The sequence below is a fragment of the Diceros bicornis genome, chromosome 19, assembly GCF_020826845.1.
Source record: "Diceros bicornis minor isolate mBicDic1 chromosome 19, mDicBic1.mat.cur, whole genome shotgun sequence".
In the NCBI taxonomy this organism is placed as follows: domain Eukaryota; kingdom Metazoa; phylum Chordata; class Mammalia; order Perissodactyla; family Rhinocerotidae; genus Diceros; species Diceros bicornis.
Window position 1 is genome coordinate 35,567,157 of NC_080758.1, and position 20,211 is coordinate 35,587,367.

At 39.8% G+C, this 20,211-nt stretch overlaps 1 long non-coding RNA gene across 3 annotated transcripts in view; it reads right to left on the minus strand.

The window, feature by feature from the left end:
• The window catches only part of LOC131418663 (uncharacterized), a 154,006-nt gene extending 134,191 nt beyond the window's left edge, over nucleotides 1-19,815 (minus strand). For all 3 annotated transcript variants that reach the window (XR_009222953.1, XR_009222954.1, XR_009222955.1), the window contains exons 1-5: nucleotides 19,702-19,815; nucleotides 18,903-19,068; nucleotides 3,895-3,937; nucleotides 3,452-3,566; nucleotides 2,472-2,597 (exon numbers count right to left, since the gene is read on the minus strand). This is a non-coding gene — a long non-coding RNA (uncharacterized LOC131418663). The remainder of the gene's footprint in view (nucleotides 1-2,471; nucleotides 2,598-3,451; nucleotides 3,567-3,894; nucleotides 3,938-18,902; nucleotides 19,069-19,701) is intronic.
• Nucleotides 19,816-20,211: the final 396 nt, after the last annotated feature.

The following is a 20,211-nucleotide window of genomic DNA, read 5'->3' on the forward strand; positions in this document are numbered from 1 at the left end:
GAGTACTTTTCTGAAAAGCAGTTCAGCTGGTACCATACAGACAATTTTGTTTGACAACATCTCAAAATTCCTCTCAAATTCCAATATAACCTCCTTTATTGTTAGAGAGCCTGAAATCAATTACATGTTGAATATACAGTACACAATCTGTTATGATCTGCTTCTATGTCGTTCAACATCATTCACTCCAAGAGATACATATTTAGGGGTTAAAAGAAAAAAAAAAAACATTTCAATTGACTATACTATAGATCAACTGCTCCTCTTACCGGGTTTTCCACCTATACTCAATACACAACTTACAAACGAGGGCAGAATATTTTGGTCATCTCTGTATTCTTCCCAGAAATTATATAGAACTATTCTGTCAATATGTTAGCTACAATTTAAAATAAAATAAAATAAAAAACTCAGCCCCTCGGTTGCACTAACCAGATTTCAAGGCTCAATAGACAGCTATAGCTAGTGGCTACCATATTAGATAATGCAGATATAGAACATCTCCATAATTGCAGAAAGTTCTATTCAACAGTGCTGCTCTATATATCAAGTGCTGTCTAGCTACTTGTGAAGACCTAATGAAAAGCTAAAGTTTTAATGACATCACTAGTTTTGCTGCAAACTTTAACATTTGCCTCACAAAGTAGTCAGCATTATTTAAGGTAGAATTGAATGCAACTTGTTGCTAAAATGTTCAGCTCTGTTGCCATGCTCTAGAAGTCATCTATAAATATGCTTCACTGGGTAACCAGAGTTTGGATGAGTCCTGTTGTATTAATTATTTATTGTTGTATAACAAACAAGTCCAAAATTTAGTAGCTTAAAAAAGCAATAATCACTAATTGTCTCTCATGGTTTCTGTAGACCAGGATTTGGAGAGCAGCTAAATTGGGCAGCTCTGGCTCAGGGTCTCACATGAGATTACAGCCAAATGTCAGCTGGATGCAGTTATCTGAAGTCTCAGTTGTGCTGGTTGATCAATATCTAAGGTGACTTGCTCCAATAGCTGACAAATTGGTTCATCTCCATGGGGCTTCTTTAGTGCCCTCACAGCATGGCAGCTGGCTTCTGATAGAGCTAGAGATCCTAAAGCAAGATCTAAAGCAAAAGCTGTAAGACCTTTTATGTCCTAGCCTTGGATGTCTGACACCATCACTTCCACCATTTTCTGTTGGTCACACAGGTCAGCCCTGAGTGATTCAATCTGGGAGAAGACTACACCATAGCATGAATATTAGGAGACAAGGATCACTGGGGGCCATCTTAGAGGCTGGCTACCACACTCAGCCAGCAATGTTTCTTGCTAGATGGTAAGGGTTGAGAAGACGGAGCAGAGAATATTACCAAGAGGAATTTAGTCACTCTGTTTCTGGTGCCTGAGCACATTTTGCCTAGTGATCCCAAACAGAAGCCTCATGTCTCATTCACTCCACTCTTGAGCTTTCCTCAAATGATCAAGGTACTGGAACTCTTCCTGCCTACTAGCCTTCCCCACACAAAACATATTTACCACAGAAGGGGAGGAAACTTTACAAACTTAGATCTTCAATGGTTCTGAACCTTAGTCACAAAATGGAATGATTGGAGAGCTTTAAAAAAAAAATACTGATACTGGATCCCACCAGAGATTCTTCTGTTATTGGTCTAGGTGCAGCCCAAGAAGTAGAAATTTTTAAAGCTTCCCGGGTGATTCCAATGTGCAGGGAAAGTTGAGAACCACTAAACAGAGGAAGACCCTTCTGAATGTTCTCTCTCATGACCCCTCTCCTTTCTTAATCTCTCCGTGTGCTCTCACAATGCTTATTTTTAGACTCCTTGTTTCTCAACCCAATTCCTGAGAAAACTTATCACTTCACACAAAAGTTGCAGAATTTCTTGGTCCCTTTCAGCATCTCCTTAACTCCATTAAACCCAAGATGCAGACCCCAAAGGGTAGGAATGGGCTCTAGCCCCAAGACAAGGGGAGACAGTAGAATGTGTGAATCCACTTCAGGCTCTTGAGTGTGGAGTACTACAATTAATTTCCTCACTAATTTCCTAAGGTGCAAGCATACCTTGTCAAAGGGAAAATTAACATTTACCAGAAACAACACAATCTAATCTAACAAGAGAAAGTAAGGTCCTCCTATGAACATGACCTTGCCTCTGCTCTTTGTGAAAATAAATAAATAAATAACCTCAGCATGATATTGTTAAGGCACATCTGACCTCTCCGAGATGTGGCTTATATTATAAGGGCCACCACGGTAGTAGAGAAGGACTCTTGTCTTAGCCATCTGGCCTGTGCTAGCTGCTCTTCCCTGATGCTTTTAAATCCTCTGTCTCTCCTCCTATAGGAAGGGAAGGATGTCTCAGTTTACCACATCATCAAACAGAGAAACTCCATATGTTTACCTCCACAGGTATTTACAGAAAAAAAAAAAGCTCTATATATCACCGATTCTCAACATTTAGCGTGCAAATGAATTTACCTGGCGATCTTGTTAAAATGCACCTTCTGAATCTGGAGTGGGAACTTAGATTCCACATTTCTAACAAGCTCCTATAAGATGCTGATGTTGCCAGACTTTGAGGGCCACTCTTTGAGTATCAAGGATCTAGATATTATAGAAAAATAGGAATAATGATTCCAAAGAACTTTTCATCTCTCCCCTTTGATCTCATTCTTATCTGCAGGACTAAAATAGTTTTCTCTCGCCCTCTTTTTTTTTTGTGAGGAGATCAGCCCTGTGCTAACATCCGCCAATCCTCCTCTTTTTTTTTTTTTGCTGAGGAAGACGGCCCTGGGCTAACATCTGTGCCCATCTTCCTCCACTTTATATGGGACGCCGCCACCGCATGGCTCGCCAAGCAGTGCATCGGTGCGCGTCGCCCTCTTTTTTATTGACGTAGTCTATAATTTCAGAGAATTCTATTTTACACTTTCCATTTCATAGGCTTTTGCTATGGAAAAAAGTCCTCTGAACGTCTTTATGTTACAAGATTACACATCGTATGTGAAAGAAGGACTGATAAGTAACAGATTTGTATCATAATAAAATTTGTTCTGTTTCTAACAAGCATGACTATATTCACTGCTGCAATTAGCCTTACCAACCTCAAATCCTTTCTCTTTACTCTTTGAGAAAAAAAGAAAAAGTCCCACAAAATATAATTAAATCTACTTTACCAACCAGACTAAATATTGCACAAATATGTGTTCTCCTAGAATTGTTATCATAAAACACACAGTACATAATACTTACAATGCCAAAATGACTCACACCCGGTGGTATTGTGGTTACATGTCAGTTGGGAGTACATTGAGCTGTGTTTCTTTACTTTATCCTATTAGCCAATCTATTACTCAGGTCTTTAGGACACAGGAAAATATACACTCATTTGAAAGATAGTACCTCTTAACTCTGGAAGAAAAAATCTACACATAGTCTAATTAGCTATAGTCACTTACAGAAATTATCCTCGTTGTTCTACCATTTTTCTGAAGCATCGTTTGGCATTATGAATTCTTGGCCATTCCAATGTTTATCTTCAATGATAAAGCCAAAGATCTTCTTCACCTTCTCCTACAAAATAATGCAATTTCAAGGTAAAAATTACTAATATACTTCGAACGGTTATTTCTCTAAAGCAGAACAAAATATTAAAAACAACTCTAAAGACACGGAATGCGTCCTCGTAATCCTGGCTAATTACTACAACCAAGTTAAGCTTTTTAAAATTCTACGTTTGCCATAGAACACTTTTAGTTGTATGAAAGACACAACCAAATATGACTCACTATCAAACAAATTCTATTCTTCTTAAAATTGTATTATGTTTGCATTACTCCAACTTGTTTCCAATTAATATTTCTTTAGTTGATTCACATTTGGGCACAAAGAGAAAACTTACCCAAAAATTGCTATAAAAGTAGTTTTGTATGTACTGTAACATCCTGGAAGAAAAAAAAAAAGAGAATGTTTCTTTTTCTTTTGCCTCCATGGTATCAACCAGTCTAATCATGCAATATTTCCAAACTCCAACCCAGCCCAAATGAATAAATGTGTGAGATGACATTGCAACTTGGAAGCCCAATACTCACAATAGCTGACTCCTTCATAGGAGTCGCCCTTACCACAATCTTTACCTTGGAAATCACATCTGAAGGGGCGGGATCAATCCCTTCAAGCCGCATATGTTGAAATTTTAGTCTAACTCCATGGTAACCATAGCAATGTTTATTTCATTACTAACTTTTATAATGAACATAAAGAACTTTGGACATAAATATTTGGCAGCAATAACGAAATTGCCTAACTCCAGTGACTGTTATTCTGTTGGCTCCTGGGAGACCATAGTGAAATATAAAGATCAAGGAACTATGTCCTCAATTTGACTCCATAATTAAACTATGGTTTACTTGGGTAATTTCCAATTGCCTTAAAAGTGAGAAGATGTAGATTTCTGTCCCACTTTGTCACTGACCAATTGTTTGAATTTGAATAAGACAATCAATCTAACCGAGCATTAGGTGGTTTATTTATAAAACAAGAAATGGCTTATTTAGGTATCTCTGAATTGCCTTTCATCAATAAAAATATAAATTATTAGTCTAATTCTATTTTAAAAGTGAAAGAAAAAATGTGTGCCATGCCCATTGCCCCCTCTCTATCCATTTCATCCTTGCCTAAATACTGAAGCTTTTTGGAAAATTTCAGCCACTAACTCTGAATCACTAATTAAGCCCCTGGCTGCCCATCCTAGACAAAGGAATATACAATAGCCTCCAAAAGTGGCAGACTAATAACTAGCCAGCAAATATTTACTGAGAAGCCACTAGAGACAAAGGGCTGCATAAAACTGATTAGTAGTAGAGCCTCTTTGAGAACCACCTACTGGGCAAGTGAGTGGTAATTCTTCCTGTAACTGGAAATGTTACTAAACAGTGAAGCCCACAGGTAATGGATCAAAGCAGAGATTTGCAGAATCCTCTTAAAGAGGTGGAGCAGCCTTCCATTTCAGCCTGGATAGTAACTAGATGGATGGTGTTAGCATGCCTAAGAAAGAAATGTGCCTGACAGGAACAACATTGGTCAGCCTTAGAAGTTCAGAGATATAACCTTGAGAACCGTCTCTAAGACAATTCAGATCCACAAGCACCCGTTGAGAGAGCTTCTCAAGAAGAGAAGAAATAACTATTGGGCTAAATTGTAACCAGCATTTAGTTCTTTCAACTGATTCCACTTTCACCATATCCACCATTTCACTAAACTACCTCCTGAATAGAATTTGACTTCCTACATATCTGTCACTGTTAAGCATAAAAAATTTGGTCTGAGTCCAGAATGAAGGCAATATCTTTCTGTGACTGAGATTGACAGCTCTTGATGCACTGATAAATCTCATTATCTGAGCTTCTCAAAATGTTGGAGGGAGGAGTTCTATAGGAATTCTATAATGAATTCCTTAGGCTAATGACAGACTTTCCCGAGGAACACTACATATCACAACTGAGCTTCTTTTCCCTCAAACTTCAATACTTTTATTCTTTCTCTCTGTCCTCCTCATTTCTATCCTCCTTCTTCTCCAATAAAGATAATGAACTGACATGGGTCTGAGTTTTAAGAATGGTTGGGATTAGAAAGATGTTAGAAGAGGGAATTTCAAAGAGAAGAGTGATTAAATTGGGTTGAGGGATTAAGTAGACCAGTCCAGCCAGTTTAAAGAGGAGTAGTAATGCTAGGTGAGATGAGGCTAGAAACTTAAGCTGGATCTAGATCAGAAAGATTTCCAAAGGGCATTAAGGCATCTGGTCCTAAGCAGTTGACTATGAGAGTTTTTAGGGTTTCTTGAAAGGAAGTGACATAGATAAATTTGAATATTAGGAAGATTGTGCATGCTATATATAATCATACATGAAGGAGTCACACTGTAAACTATATTTAACACAAAAGTATATGGTTCAGTACTTTGGTACATGGAGGTAAGACACTTGGAGGGAAATGACTAATGTTTACTCACAAAGAGACAACTGGAGGGGTAAGGGAGGGATGTGGGCCAGTCCATGAGTAATGGAAGGAGGAAGGGAAAGAAAGAATGGAGATCTCTCTAATTCACCCAGTACCTTTCCTCAGGGGTAGAGTTACCTTCCAAAATGACCAACAAGTCAACACTGGCAGCAACTCAGCCATCAGAGCAATATCCGGGAAGCTACCAGAACCACAGAGGATTTTAAAACACATGTGTCTGGGTTGCAGTGTTATTCCCAAGAAATGTCTGAAGTCTTCCCCCAACACCTCCCTCTATGAGGAATGGAAACTAGGGTGACACATGGCAAGAAGGGACAACTGGACACACCAGCTGAATCATAACATCTGTTGACTTTTCTGCTATCATGGAACCTGAGAGATGCTTCATAATCATTCCAGCTTCCAATAGTAACTTTTTTTTTATGAGAGGGTATAACAGCCTCAGAATTCCTGCTCAGGGAGAAATGCGTCTGTGAGAGCATGAGAGAAAGGAAGTTTGTATGTGCCCATATGTCTGTGTTTTCAAAGCAGAGAATGAACACAAAATCACATAGCCTTCTGGTGTGATGGGTTCCCCTGAGTTGAATGTTTCAGTGATGCAGTTTGGCACTGGAGCTTTCATCTGAGCTGAAGAGGGAAACTTCCCTCCCTCTCTTTTTGCTTCAGTTCAGTGTTTTGCTTGAATCTGAGTCATAAGCTCCTTAAACTGGCAGGAAACGGATAGTCGGGCTGGCAGCTCCCTCTCCCCCAAACAGAGGGAGTGTCTTGGCTGACACCTAAGCAACCTTTTCCATCCCCAGACTCAGTAACAGAACCAATGAACATTAGCAGAACAGAAGGCCGGGCTACACTCACAGAGTAGGAGAAAAGAGAAACCATCCTGGAGAAATCCATTAGCTCAAGCCATGGTTTCAAAAAAAAAAAAAACTTTATGGAATTACCTCAGTCACTCACCAAGCCCTTTGAATGTTTTGTGTGTATCCCCCAAAGCTGGCCCATAGACACTCTCTAATCTAGCCGGCACCCCAACCTCTTCTTTCTCCATCAAGGTTCTGATCAACTCTTCCCCCTACCAATCTCCATCCTTCCCTCTATTTCTCCTCAACCACAGCTACTCTAACAGCTAAGTTCATATTCTTAGGGCTGGTCCTTACTCATGGGCAAAGTCGTAATCTGAAGGAATCAAGGAAAGGGTCCTTTCCTGCCTGATCCCTCCGGAATTCCCTCTTTACTGTGTTAGGAAGAGTAAAATGTGATCAGAGAGGGAGGAAACACTGAGACAATATCAGTCATTGACATCCCAGCTCCAATCAATTGTCAAATTAGCTCCAGCAGGGATCCAGAACACGAGCAAAGACGGATCAGATTTGGGGGAAGCAGAAAACCTGGGAAGAAAAGTTTGGAATAGGAAGGTTGTCCAATGATTATTACAATGTGGGTGACCCTGTGTGCTGCAGTTCAGGAGAAGGGAGGGTGGGGGTCTGAACACCTGGATGGTGAGAATCTGCCAGAAGACCTACAAGGTGTTGAAAAGTAATGGCAGAAGTTTGGAAACAGCCCTTACCTCCTTCATAGTTTTTCCTTCAATCAACCTGGTTACTGAAGTTTAGGACTGAGGCCTGGCAGGTTTTCTGCGTGCAGACCCCAACAGAAAAGTCTGTCTTGCCCCATACAGTTCCAACATTCCATATGCCCCTCTGTCTCCCTTGGAACTTCTCACCATCATTTGTCTTTCTCTGGCTCCCATCCACCCCATCTTCAGCCTCCTTAAACCCCACTTCTGACATGTGGCAAGACTCCCAGGCCTGGGCCCCTCGCCGGTTTTCTATCTGGTGTTCTTCCGTTTCTTCCTGTCTACACCGTTGCCTGCTGCCTTTTGATTGCTCAGACCGAGATTCAGCTGTCAATCAAGTACTTGACCTCCAGAAGGCAGTGTTCGGCCATCCAATTTAAGGAAAGTAGAAAAAAAGAAAAAACCAGAACAAAAAAAAAATCCCTAAAATATTTGAAATAGGTTCTATTTGGAAAGTTAAAAATGGTGAATGCTGAGTATGTAAAATAACATCTCCCACTGTCCTACAGAGAACTTTGCAAAACTGTTGTATATCCTATATTAGAAATACATGCAATTTTGTTATGAATTGAGCTCTTTCTTTTCACAGACACTAGCTCTTTGTTTATTTCAGATATGAGCAGCTACACAGCTGCTCCACAGCTCAATATTTGCAGCATATTAGTTATGAGAGATAACATTGAATTATTAACATAAATAATGTGTTAATATGGGCCCACTTGTATGTGTAAGGGGTCTTGGAAAACAGTCCCCATACCTAGTTTAAACTGATTTTCAGGACCAAATTTTTACAGAGGAGAAGAGGGCACATTCATTAACCACCGGGCTCAAGTAAGTTCATTTATTCCTTTACAATTCCTTTACGGTTCAGATGAGATGTGCCCTTCAGTCTTTCTCTACGTTTCCGTTCTGAATATTTGAATGCCAACCTTCTTGCAGACAGATTCATCTTTAGAGTAATTCAGCCAACTAAAGGTGTCGTCTTTTGGCACTTGAGCATTACAGACATTATCTGACAGCTTTGGTTTAGGAATATAAAGGGGTGGAAGCGATCAATCACGAAGCACAGAACTTAATGAGCAAGTCTGGTAGGAAGTGGAAGACACTGCAAGAAATCTTAATTCAAAGAGTCGAGGAAAGATCAATCTGATGAAATGTGACTCACAGAAGAAAAAGATAGATGAAAATCTCCTGACACTCTAAATTTTTATGATAATTCTGTCTCTGAGTTGTGTCACTTGAAGAAGGATTAAGTGTTTTCTAAACTCCCATAATATAATATAACTATAATATAGTCCCAATTAAACGGTGAGGACTAAGTGTTTTCTGAAGTCCTATTATGATATACTATTCTATGTCTCTCTGGGTTCAGGCTCAGAAAAAGTCAAATAGACACAGTTCTTGCAAAAACAAGAACTCTCAAAATAACCTAAAGTCTTTATTTGCATTTTTTTTTAACTCCTTGAAGCGGACAGAGTCTCCAGAAATACTTTAAGAAAAAAATGCTCTCATCCACTGACTTAAGTGAGCATGGAAACCACTCCCAAGGCACTTTCTTCACAATAACAAGAGAATATTCTCCTCTAACCATCCTGTCCTCCAGACATTTACTCCTTCCCTCTTCACCACTTCATCACTTTACTATGATAATTGAGGCTGATCCTTTGGCTGATCCTTTCCTTCCTCTTCTCACATCTCAGGTCCTGTCCCTCTACAAATCTCAGGTCCTGTCCCTCTACAACAACCATGCTCTGGTCCTCCATCACAAATGCCGGAAGGACTGGTCAGACCTTCCTCGGATGGCAGAACTGAAGGGGCCAGAGTCTTCTTTAGCATGCAGGGGAGGTGAGAGACTGAACACACCTAGAGGAATGATTCTTATCCATTCCAGTGATGGCTGATGCAGGCTCAGGTAGAAATGATATGAAAAAACATGCAGTGCATGCCAAAGAGTTTTCCAGCTAGAAGGCTTAAACTTTGATGAATTATTGTGAAGAACTACACGTTGAAGCACACTATCTAGCATTTGATGAATATTAATGCACTAGAGCTATATGCGTCAATGTGGAAGATTCTTATGCACATATTCCTCTCTCCTCCAGTACTCCATCCTTTTAACACCTTGGTCTCCCCAGACATTCAGCTCTGTCTCCTCTACCCAGATTATCCACCGAGCTCTGCCTGGATTCTCGCTCTGTGAATTGCAGCCTGGAGACTCTCTCAAAGGCAGTAAACTGGGAGACTCATAGGGCTCCCCTTATTTATATTCTGTGTCTCATTGTCCTGTGTTACCTGATAACCAGTGTCTTAAAAACTCTTTTTTTTCATATATTTTGTCTGATTTTTTTGTTATTTCAGGTAAGCAGGTAAATACATTTCTTCTTATTCCATCTTAGCCAGAAGGAGAAATCTGCCAGCCACGGACTTAACAGAAACTCAAACTGTATTTGGTGAATTAAATTGCTAAATATCCATAGCTTCAGATACGTAATGCCCCTTCTGCCACCAAACCCAGATCTCATAAAAGATCTGATATACCTCACTATGCTTTGCATTTTTAAAACACTGTATGACCTCTCCCAGGGTATATTTAGGGCTGTTGTAACAAATTGCCATAAACTTGGTGCCTTAAAAAAACAGAAATTTATTCTCTCACAGTTCTGAAAGCTAGAAGTTCAAAATCAAGGTGTCCATTTGTAATTATCTTAAGAGCAAAAATAGAGTCTTCATTTTATGCTAACCCACAGCACCTAACTTTCTACTTTGCTTCTAAAACAAGCTCATTAGTATTTACAGAAAGTTTGATTTAATTGTAAAGGGAAAGAGGCTTTTCTCTGAAGATAATTTCAGACACCAGTTTTTTTTCTTTTTCTTTTTCTTTTTTTTTTGGTGAGGAAAATGGCCCTGAGGTAACCTCCATGCCCATCCTCCTCCACTTTGTATATGGGACGCCGCCACAGCATGGCTTGATGAGCGGTGTGTAGGTACACGCCTGGGATCCAAACCTGCGAACCTAGAACCGTGGAAGCAGAGCCAACAAATTTAATCACCACACCACTGGGCCAGCCCACCAGTTTTTAACGTAAGGATTCCTAAAGGTAATGCCCAGGCATGCAATTCCAATATGCCTATAAGTGACACCTGGCTCAGGAACAAACAGTATTTTTTTCATGTGTGCAGAAGTTACTGGAACGGCAAGCTGGAGAGATTTCACTGTTTTATATGCCATAAAAAAAGTCAAAATGGTCTATATAAAACTATCCACTAATGCTGAGACAGCATCAATTATAAAATGCATCCCTGACTTCATAGATAATTAAAATGAGAAAGATATTTTTTTTAGAATCAAATATATGCTGTGTGGGTATGTGCTTTGAATATGAGTAAAATGTAAATATACTTACGTGTATTGATACTTCATGAGGTTGCTGTCCTGAAAGTTACCATTGAAGCTGTACAGAAAATTTCCCCAGCTTCCTACACTAAGAGATTTGCTGGTCCCCTAATCCCTCCGCCCCCACACATCCAGCCACACTACAGCCCACTGACTCAATCTAGCTTGGCCAATCACATATGAAATTTAAAACAGAAGTATCAGAGGCCGGGAATCTTTGTAGCCAAGTCACGTTAACGTCAGTCGTCTGACGTATGGTGCTGGGATGTCTCATCACTTTCCTTTAGCCTACCCTTTCCAAAGACTTAGGATTTAATCCTGCTTCAATTCCGCAAAATACCCCAGCATCCTTCCAGTAAATTCTTTTTTTTGTGGCTAAGTCAGTCGGAGTTTATTTTTGTGGCCTGAAACCAAAAGAACCTTAACTAATGCAATGCCCTAAGAATATTTTTGGAAAGATATACAAGAAATTAACGCTAATTACCTCTGAGAAATGAATGAGACTGTGGGTCTGGAAGGTGCAGAGGGAAACTTCCATTATTACCTTATAACACACTGTACAATTGAATGTTGTGTTGTTATGGTTTGCTTTAGCTGGATTTGGGATGTTCTTTTTTATACCATGAGCGTGTGTTATTTCCATACTTTTTTCAGCTAGGGTTTGTTTTTTTTTTTCTGTCATATTTGAAAAGGAGTAATATGATAATAGTTTTCTAATTTTTCACTACTCACCTTTATCCCTACCCTATTTGAGCCCCTTCATTTCAGGGATGTGCCAACTGAGCCTGGAATAGTTACGATATGGCCAACTGTTCCACAGCCATCAGAACCGTGAAGTCATTGTTTTAGACCAGCCCAGAATTACTCTTATCTTGTCATAGGATGAATAATGACTTTATTCTTAGGTGCAGTAAATATTAATTTCCTATTAACATGCTTTAAGTTCTTTCCTTCTACTTAATACTCCAAATTTACTCAATTTTAGATTCTTTCTGGTTAATAATCTATTTTGAAAAGAACATCAAGGTTAGATGGGCTGGTCATTGATCATTTCACACTTTAACGTGACTTGTCTTAATCAGGTTAAATTTAACCAGACACTTGGATAAAATCACTCTCATTGAATGAGTTGGGAGTTCTGATGGAAGTGTGATAAATTTAGAAGAGTGGAGGTTACATAAGAATATTCTTCTAGCTCTCTCCTCCATCTTCCCCACTGCTACTACTCAAAAAAAAAAATTAATATTGTCAGAAAAATCTCACCCCCTGGAGAGGAAATTAGCACAAGTCAAGACAAATGGACCAAATTAGCCATCTGTGGAAATAACCCATCCTGGGAGGTGGCCTGTAGATGCCTTGTGGATGGGAGCAAAGAGTTTCCAGTCCTGAGAGGGATCAGGAAAACCAGACTGGCAGGTAATAATTATAAAGCAGAAAACAGCAGTTGCATTTTACCTTGCTTAGGATGATGTCATAGTGCTTTAGCAACTGATTTTAAAATAAGAATTGGAGAGTAGGAATGTCTCAGAGTTGTCCAGAACTGTCTTGAAAATCAGAGCACCTCCCAGAAACACTCGATTCTACAGGAGGGATTACAGTACTGTAGAGAGGCAGCAGGTGTTTCCGACAGCACTCAACTGCAGGGAAGCAGGGTTGCAGAGAAAGAGAGAAAGGAGGGAGGCAGGAAAATGTAGAGGGAGGGACACATGAAGGAAGGAGGGCAAGGGAGAGAAAGGGAAAGGATTAGGGGCGGAAGGAAGGGGGAGCCCCCTTCTCCAGAAACAAACATAATTTGGCCGCTCGAAGTGTTAGAATGTTTGGGGCCTGGAGGGTTGGAGTTCTGATCTCCCTCCTGGTCTATTGTAACTGCTTTTTAACTGATTTTCCTGATTTGAATTTACATTGTTTCTGAATGCGATCTGAAATACTGAAGTTATTAGCCCTCTCCTGCTTACAATTCAGGACTAGTCCTCCTCCTTTAGCCCGTGGTTTATCAGTGAAGCCTGCCTTCCCGCTTCTGGAGCTTCATCTCCCAGCCATGCCTCTCCCCAGTGCCCGGGTTTTTTGTTGATACTTGAAGTGCTTTTTCACACCCTTGAGCCTTTTCATATTCTATTCCCTCTAGGTAAAATGGAAAGCTTGCTTTTCAACCCCCAACCATGACTTCTCTTTTTCTTGCTGGTGAGATTTTCAACCAGCGAGACTCTGCTCAAACAGTATTTCTTCTGTAGAGCTACAAATGTCCTTCCATAAAAAAGAAGGATTCACTAAGACTCTATTGGCCTATATCAAATGAACTGTAGTTATCTGAGTACGTCCCTCTCCTCCATCTAAATATTGAGCTCCTAAAGAATACACACCTTCTCATGACCACCTGTGCATACCAGTCTCTAATATAGGCTCAGAATAGACCCTCAAAAATAGTTGAATTAATGAATGAAGCAATAAAACCTCTTGTCAGGAAAAATTATCCAAGACTTGGAAATGATTTTTTTTTTTAAAGATTATTTCTTGGTTATTTTAAAATTCTGTAAAGATGGCAGTCAATTTGTAGAAAATGAATAGCAATGTGAATGATTCCCACCCATAGCAGTATAAATGAATTATATAAATCCCAGTAAGTCAGATTCTCATTTGGACCTGTTTTAATGTCTTACTGGTTTCCTCATTTATTAACAAGTTGAATAAAATCTTTGACACACATTCATTTTATATTTGCATGAGTCATGATTCTACCTTTTTGAAAATTATGCTTTAACACTATAACAGAATATCTTCATGTAATGTGTCTGTGCATAAACTACCCAATAGGATAGGCTGAGTGTGTATTAACAGAATATAGAGAATGTTTTCTATTAAACAGCTTAACCTAATAGCTGCAAAGCAATATGAAACTGAAATGAATATATCTGTTAAAATAATAACACTAAATGAAAATACCAACAGAATAATACAATAGAGCCCTTTAAAGCAGATGGCTGCCTAGTATACATACATATGTAATGCAGACACATATGTACATACATGTGTTAAAATGTAACTGATATATTGTAACCAATATATTTTCCATTCAGTAATTCTGACATTATATGTTTCTGCATCATAAGTATGTATCACACTCTATTAAACATGTGGTCATAAGGGCACAATGTTAACTGTGTTGCTCAACTCTTTTAATCACTATTACTCACCCTTGCCTGTTATTTGCTTTTCCATCATTCTCCCTAACTAAAGCCTATGTATCATCCCCCCCAGACATGGTCCCACTCATTTAAGTAGAAATAGGAGCTTTTTCCCATAAAGGCAGTTGAGCAGACCACATTAAGCAAAAGGTTCCAAATCTAATGACCCATTAGTCATAGTCAACTGATGATCCCCTGAAATGACTGACCAGGTAACTGGGTCGACTAGCTCAAGGGAAGGGTTTTTTAGGCCAATAAAGCATTTCACTGGGCCACTCAAGGGGCCCTTCCCCACCCTACCCCAAACATGATACACTCAGCAAGATGTGTGCGTTTAGTAGGGCTGCCAACTCCATTCCCTAGAGTGGGAACAGCTCTCACTTCCCCAAATGCAAGTACCACAGCTTCAGCCTCCATTCACAAGGACAGGGTGTGACCCCAGGAGCCATGTGGCTCATTACCTGTGCAGTGTGGGTTTCTCGTGGAGACATGGACATTTCAAAGGACTAGGAGTACACTGTCCTCCTAAGACAAGTTCAGATTCTCTCAAAGAGAAGGGCATTGCAATGTCACCAGTCTAGCTCTCAGGTTAAAAAAAAAAAAGGCACCACATCACTTCTTAAGATGTATATTACATATGATTAGAACTTCATTCTATTTTTCTCCCTCTCTTAGCTGGCATTCCTTAGGAGTGGAAAAAAAAAAAAATCAAAGGCAGTCCTACACAAAAGTCCACATTGAAGTATGTGTAAGTGTCAGATTAAAACTAACAAAAGACAGGAAACAGGGAGTTAAGACCTTACTCAGTCCTGAACTCACCCTATTGTGCCTAGGTACCAAGGGGTCAGGAAAGAGCTCTGAGGTTCAGAATTAGCTGCTTCTGTTTCCTTTCACTGCTGAGATATTAAACTTCAAAAAATATTAAACGGACAAGAAATCCCCAAGCACCCATAACCCATACAGGGTGGTAATCTGTGCATATCTCTAGCTTTGAAAGGCGTGTTTCAGCCTTATACCTTTTCAAGACTGGAAAAACATCTGTTCCCTTTGGTAAATCCCCTTTTCTATGTATCTGTTTTCTGGCTGTCCAGAGTCCTTTCCCTTTCACAAAATACGTAAGGAAAGAAAAGAAAGAGGGTGGGGGAGGGGAGAAAAAGAAAGAAAGAGAGAGAGAGAGAGAAAGAAAGAAAGAAAGAGAGAGAGAGAGAGGGAGAAAGGAAGGAAGAAAAGAAGAAAGAGAAGAAAAGAAAGAAAGGAAAAAAAGAAAAAAAAGAGAAATGAAAAAATTCCAGTAGGAAAAAGTAGGGATTTCTTATCAGACAATGACCAGCAACTTATTTATTTTTAGTTTTCTTGCATTCAAGCCTAATTTTCTAATCCAGGGTGACCTCCAACACCCGGTATGATTCTGATTCCTCTTGGTCATTTTTCAAATACATCCTTCAATAATAGTTTTAAAATGTCTCCAGCTTAGCTGCAGGTGAGGGGAGGGGGTCCACCTCCTCTGCAAAGACAGGTTGCCCTTGGAGACTGTCGCATCTTTGCCTACAGTTTCCTCATCCCAGTGCTGGGATAGATGCTACTCACTTAGGAATGTGAGTCAGTTATGTGGAACCGGGAATGCATTTTGTATTTTATATAAGGATGAACTACCGTTGGTCTTCCATGATCCGTAACATTGCTGAGGAAATTAGCAGGGGTTAATAACCCTCTAACCACCAAGTGTAACAACAGGCACACCTGGGGAGAGAGCCTCAGGATTCTAACAACTCTGGGTCCCAAAACTCTTCTCCTTGGATGCTCTTCACGCTCTTTGACTTGAGACAGATGTTCCAGCAAATCTGTCTCTCCGGTCTGAGAAACTGGAGACGACTAAGGGTTCCTGCTAGTACAAATCTCTAAGGTGCATTTGCAGAGCAAGCCTGCGCCTGCCACTCAAGAGACACCCGGACCACTCCTCCTTTCCCATCACTTCTATCAATTTGTCTCCTTTTGCAACCCCCAAAAGAAGTGAGCAAATCTCCAATCTTCCTTTGGCCAAGAATCACGAAGCCCTTCTTCAATCTAACAACAATAGGAGTAATGTGGAGTCAAAATAGCAAACATTGAGACCTTCACAAAGTTTAAATAAGAAATAAGCTAGTGTCTGTCTCCCTCAGAGGGGTAAAAGTTTAAAATTGCTTCCTGCTTGCTGGCTAACACCCCCTCCCCACTCTCCCCACTGAAAAACTGAAAGCTATCCCTCTAAGAACAGGAACCAAACAAGGATGCCCCCTGTCACCACTCCTATTTAACATAGTACTGGAAGTCCTAGCCAGAGCAATCAGGCAAGAGAAAGAAATAAAAAGGATCCAAATTGGAAAGGAAGAAGTGAAACTGTCACTATTTGCAGATGACATGATTTTATATATAGAAAACCCTAAAGAATCCACCAGAAAACTTTTAGAAGTAATAAACGAATATGGTAAAGTTGCAGGATACAAAATCAACATACAAAACTCAGTTGCATTTCTGTACACTAACAACGAAGTAGCAGAAAGAGAAATTAAGAATACCATCCCATTTACAATTGCAACAAAAAGAATAAAACACCTAGGAATAAACTTAACCAAAGAGGTGAAAGATCTGTACACTGAAAACTATAAAACATTTCTGAAAGAAATTGAAGAAGACACAAAGAAATGGAAAGATATTCTGTGCTCTTGGATTGGAAGAATTAACATAGTTAAGATGTCCATACTTCCTAAAGCAATCTATAGATTCAATGCAATCCCTATCAAAGTTCCAAGAACATTTTTCACAGAAATAGAACAAAGAATCCTAAAATTTATATGGAACAACAAAAGACCCCAAATAGCTAAAGGAATCCTGAGAAAAAAGAACAAAGCTGGAGGTATCACACTCCCTGATTTCAAAATATACTACAAAGCTATAGTAACCAAAACAGCATGGTACTGGCACAAAAACAGACACACAGATCAATGGAATAGAATCGAAAGCCCAGAAATAAACCCACACATCTATGGACAGCTGATCTTTGACAAAGGATCCAAGAATATACAATGGGGAAAAGAAAGTCTCTTCAACAAATGATGTTGGGAAAACTAGATAGCCACATGCAAAAAAATGAAAGTAGACCCTTACCTTACACCATACACAAAAATTAACTCCAAATGGATTAAAGACTTGAATGTAAGACCTGAAACTGTGAAACTTCTAGAAGAAAACATAGGCAGTACGCTCTTCGACATCGGTCTTAGCAACATCTTTTCAAACACCATGTCTGACCAGGCAAGAGAAACAATAGAAAAAATAAACAAATGGGACTACATCAAACTAAAAAGCTTCTGCACAGCAAAGGAAACCATCAACAAAACAAAAAGACAACCTAACAATTGGGAAAAGATATTTGCAAACCATACATCTGATAAGGGCTTAATCTCCAAAATATATAAAGAACTCATGCATCTCAACAACAAAAAAACTACCAACCCAATTAAAAAATGGGCAAAAGACCTGAACAGACATTTCTCCAAAGAAGATATACAGATGGCCAACAGACACATGAAAAGATGTTCAAAATCACTAACTATCAGGGAGATGCAAATCAAAACTACAATGAGATATCACCTCACGCCCGTCAGAATGGCTATAATTAACAAGACAGGAAACAACATGTGTTGGAGAGGATGTGGAGAGAAGGGAACTCTCATACACTGCTGGTGGGAGTGCAAACTGGCGCAGCCACTATGGAAAACAGTACGGAGATTCCTCAAAAAATCAGGGTTAGAACTACCATATGATCCAGCTATTCCACTGCTGGGTATTTATCCAAAGAACTTGAAAACACCAATTTGTAAAGGTACATGCACCCCTGTGTTCATTGCAGCGTTATTCACAATAGCCAAGACGTGGAAGCAACCTAAGTGCCCATCAAGGGATGAATGGATAAAGAAGCTGTGGTATATATACACAATGGAATACTACTCAGCCATAAGATAACGATGAAATCCAGCCATTTGTGACAACATGGATGGACATTGAGGGTATTATGCAAAGTTAAATAAGTCAGAGGGAGAAGGTCAAATACCGTATGATTTCCTTCATTAAGTAGTAGATAATAACAACAATAAACAAACACATAGGGACAGAGATTGGATTGGTGGTTGCCGAGGGGGAGGGGAGAGGGAGGGGGGTGAAGGGGATGGTTCGGTACATGTGTGTGGTGATGGGTTGTAGTTGGTGTTTTGGTGGTGAACATGATGTAATCTGTGCAGAAGTGGAGGTGTAGTGATGTACACCTGAAATTTTTACAATGTTGTAAACCAATGTTACTGCAATAAACAAAAAATTAAAAAAAAAAAAAAAAGAAAGAAAGAAATAAGCTAGTGTCCGTCTCCCTCAGAGGGGTAAAAGTTTAAAATTGCTTCCTGCTTGCTGGCTAACACCCCCTCCCCACTCTCCCCACATGCAAACACACATCTTTCATTTTCACTGAAATTTTACAAGAGGGAAACTCAGGTATTGAGGAGAATGTTACGCATTAGTCCTTCAAAAAAATAGCTCAGTACTTTCAGATGACAATAAAGGCCACAAAGAGGAAATAGTTAAAGGTATAGAGAGTGATTATGCAGTTTGTCATCCAAACTGGTTCAGTTTTGAGAGTGAAAGGGGGCAGGACAAATGCTAAACTGGACTGAGCACTACAACAAGAGGCTTAAAGTGGGATCTCCCAGGCAAACCTTGGGTGTGGAGTCTCCTCAAGGAAGAGTGACGCAGGTGTCCGGAGTTACTTCCAGGCATTTGTACTTAGAGAGTCAGTATGCAGACTGAGGGTCTTAAGCTGGACAGTGTCTGGCTGAACTGAGCCTTAGAAAGAGCCCTGCAGAATTCAGATGCAGGGTGGATCTGAGGAAACATGTAGACATTTTGGTTATTGCACTAGACCTTTGAGAAGTAATGGAAGCTTAAGCTGGATGACACCAACGGGATAAACGTCTTAAGATGAATAGACTTCTGCAACTTATCAGATGTGGGAAACCTGAGGGTGATTTTTCTGGATAACTGAGTGATGCAGTGTTTTGGGGGAAACTAAGGCCAAAGGTTTAAGTAAGGTGCACAAATTCACCAACTAATAAACATATGGCCTTCATGTCTACCCTTTAGTAAAAAAATGACTATATTTCAATATGAGAGGGGCCATTAAGGAGATATGTACAGGAAACTGAGATCGGAGAAATTGCCTCGATTTTTACAAAGTGCAGTAAGAACCTGGACTACAAATCTGAAGACGTACCTTTGAGTCCTACTCATTCAATCTCTAGCTTTATGACCTTTGGCAAATACTTGTCCTTTTATGGGACTCAGTCATGGCTCTTGAATCTCTGAAATAGGGATGTTCTTTCATTACTAAAGATGTGCAATGTCCCCTGATAGAATGCCCTTCCCGTCCTGTCTACATGAGAAGTCCTATGTGATGCCCAAAGTTACTACCTCTGTGAAGCTTTCACTGAAATATCACCCCCAGGAGGCGTAGCCTACCAATTGACCACTGTCTGCTTCCTCCTTGTGGCAGACACAACTTCCTTCTTCCTAGACACTTTCCAGCCAAGGGGTAACCATGTAGCCTGGTTCAGTCCAATGACACAGAAACAGACATCTGTTGAAATGGAGATCAAGAAAAGCTTTTACTTCTCTGGTAAAAAAGGACAGCTGTCACACCCTTTTGCTCTCTCCCCTTCCTCTTCAAACTGCTTGGAACACTGTTATGATTTTGGAAATGAATCAGCCATCTTGTAACCATGTAGTTACTAATGAGAAAATGAAAACCAACACACTAAGGTTGGGGGTGTGGAAGCTGTGATAAGTGGGACGCATGTCATTTTGAAGCACTATGCCAGCCCTTTACCTAATTCTATCCTTCCTGTTATATAAGACAAATAAATTCTGCTCCCTAGGCTTCTGTGATCATTTTTTCTTATTTACAACCAATAGCATACATAATTGACATACCCTCTGTCAGTTAGCTATTGCTGAGTAACAAAGAACCCC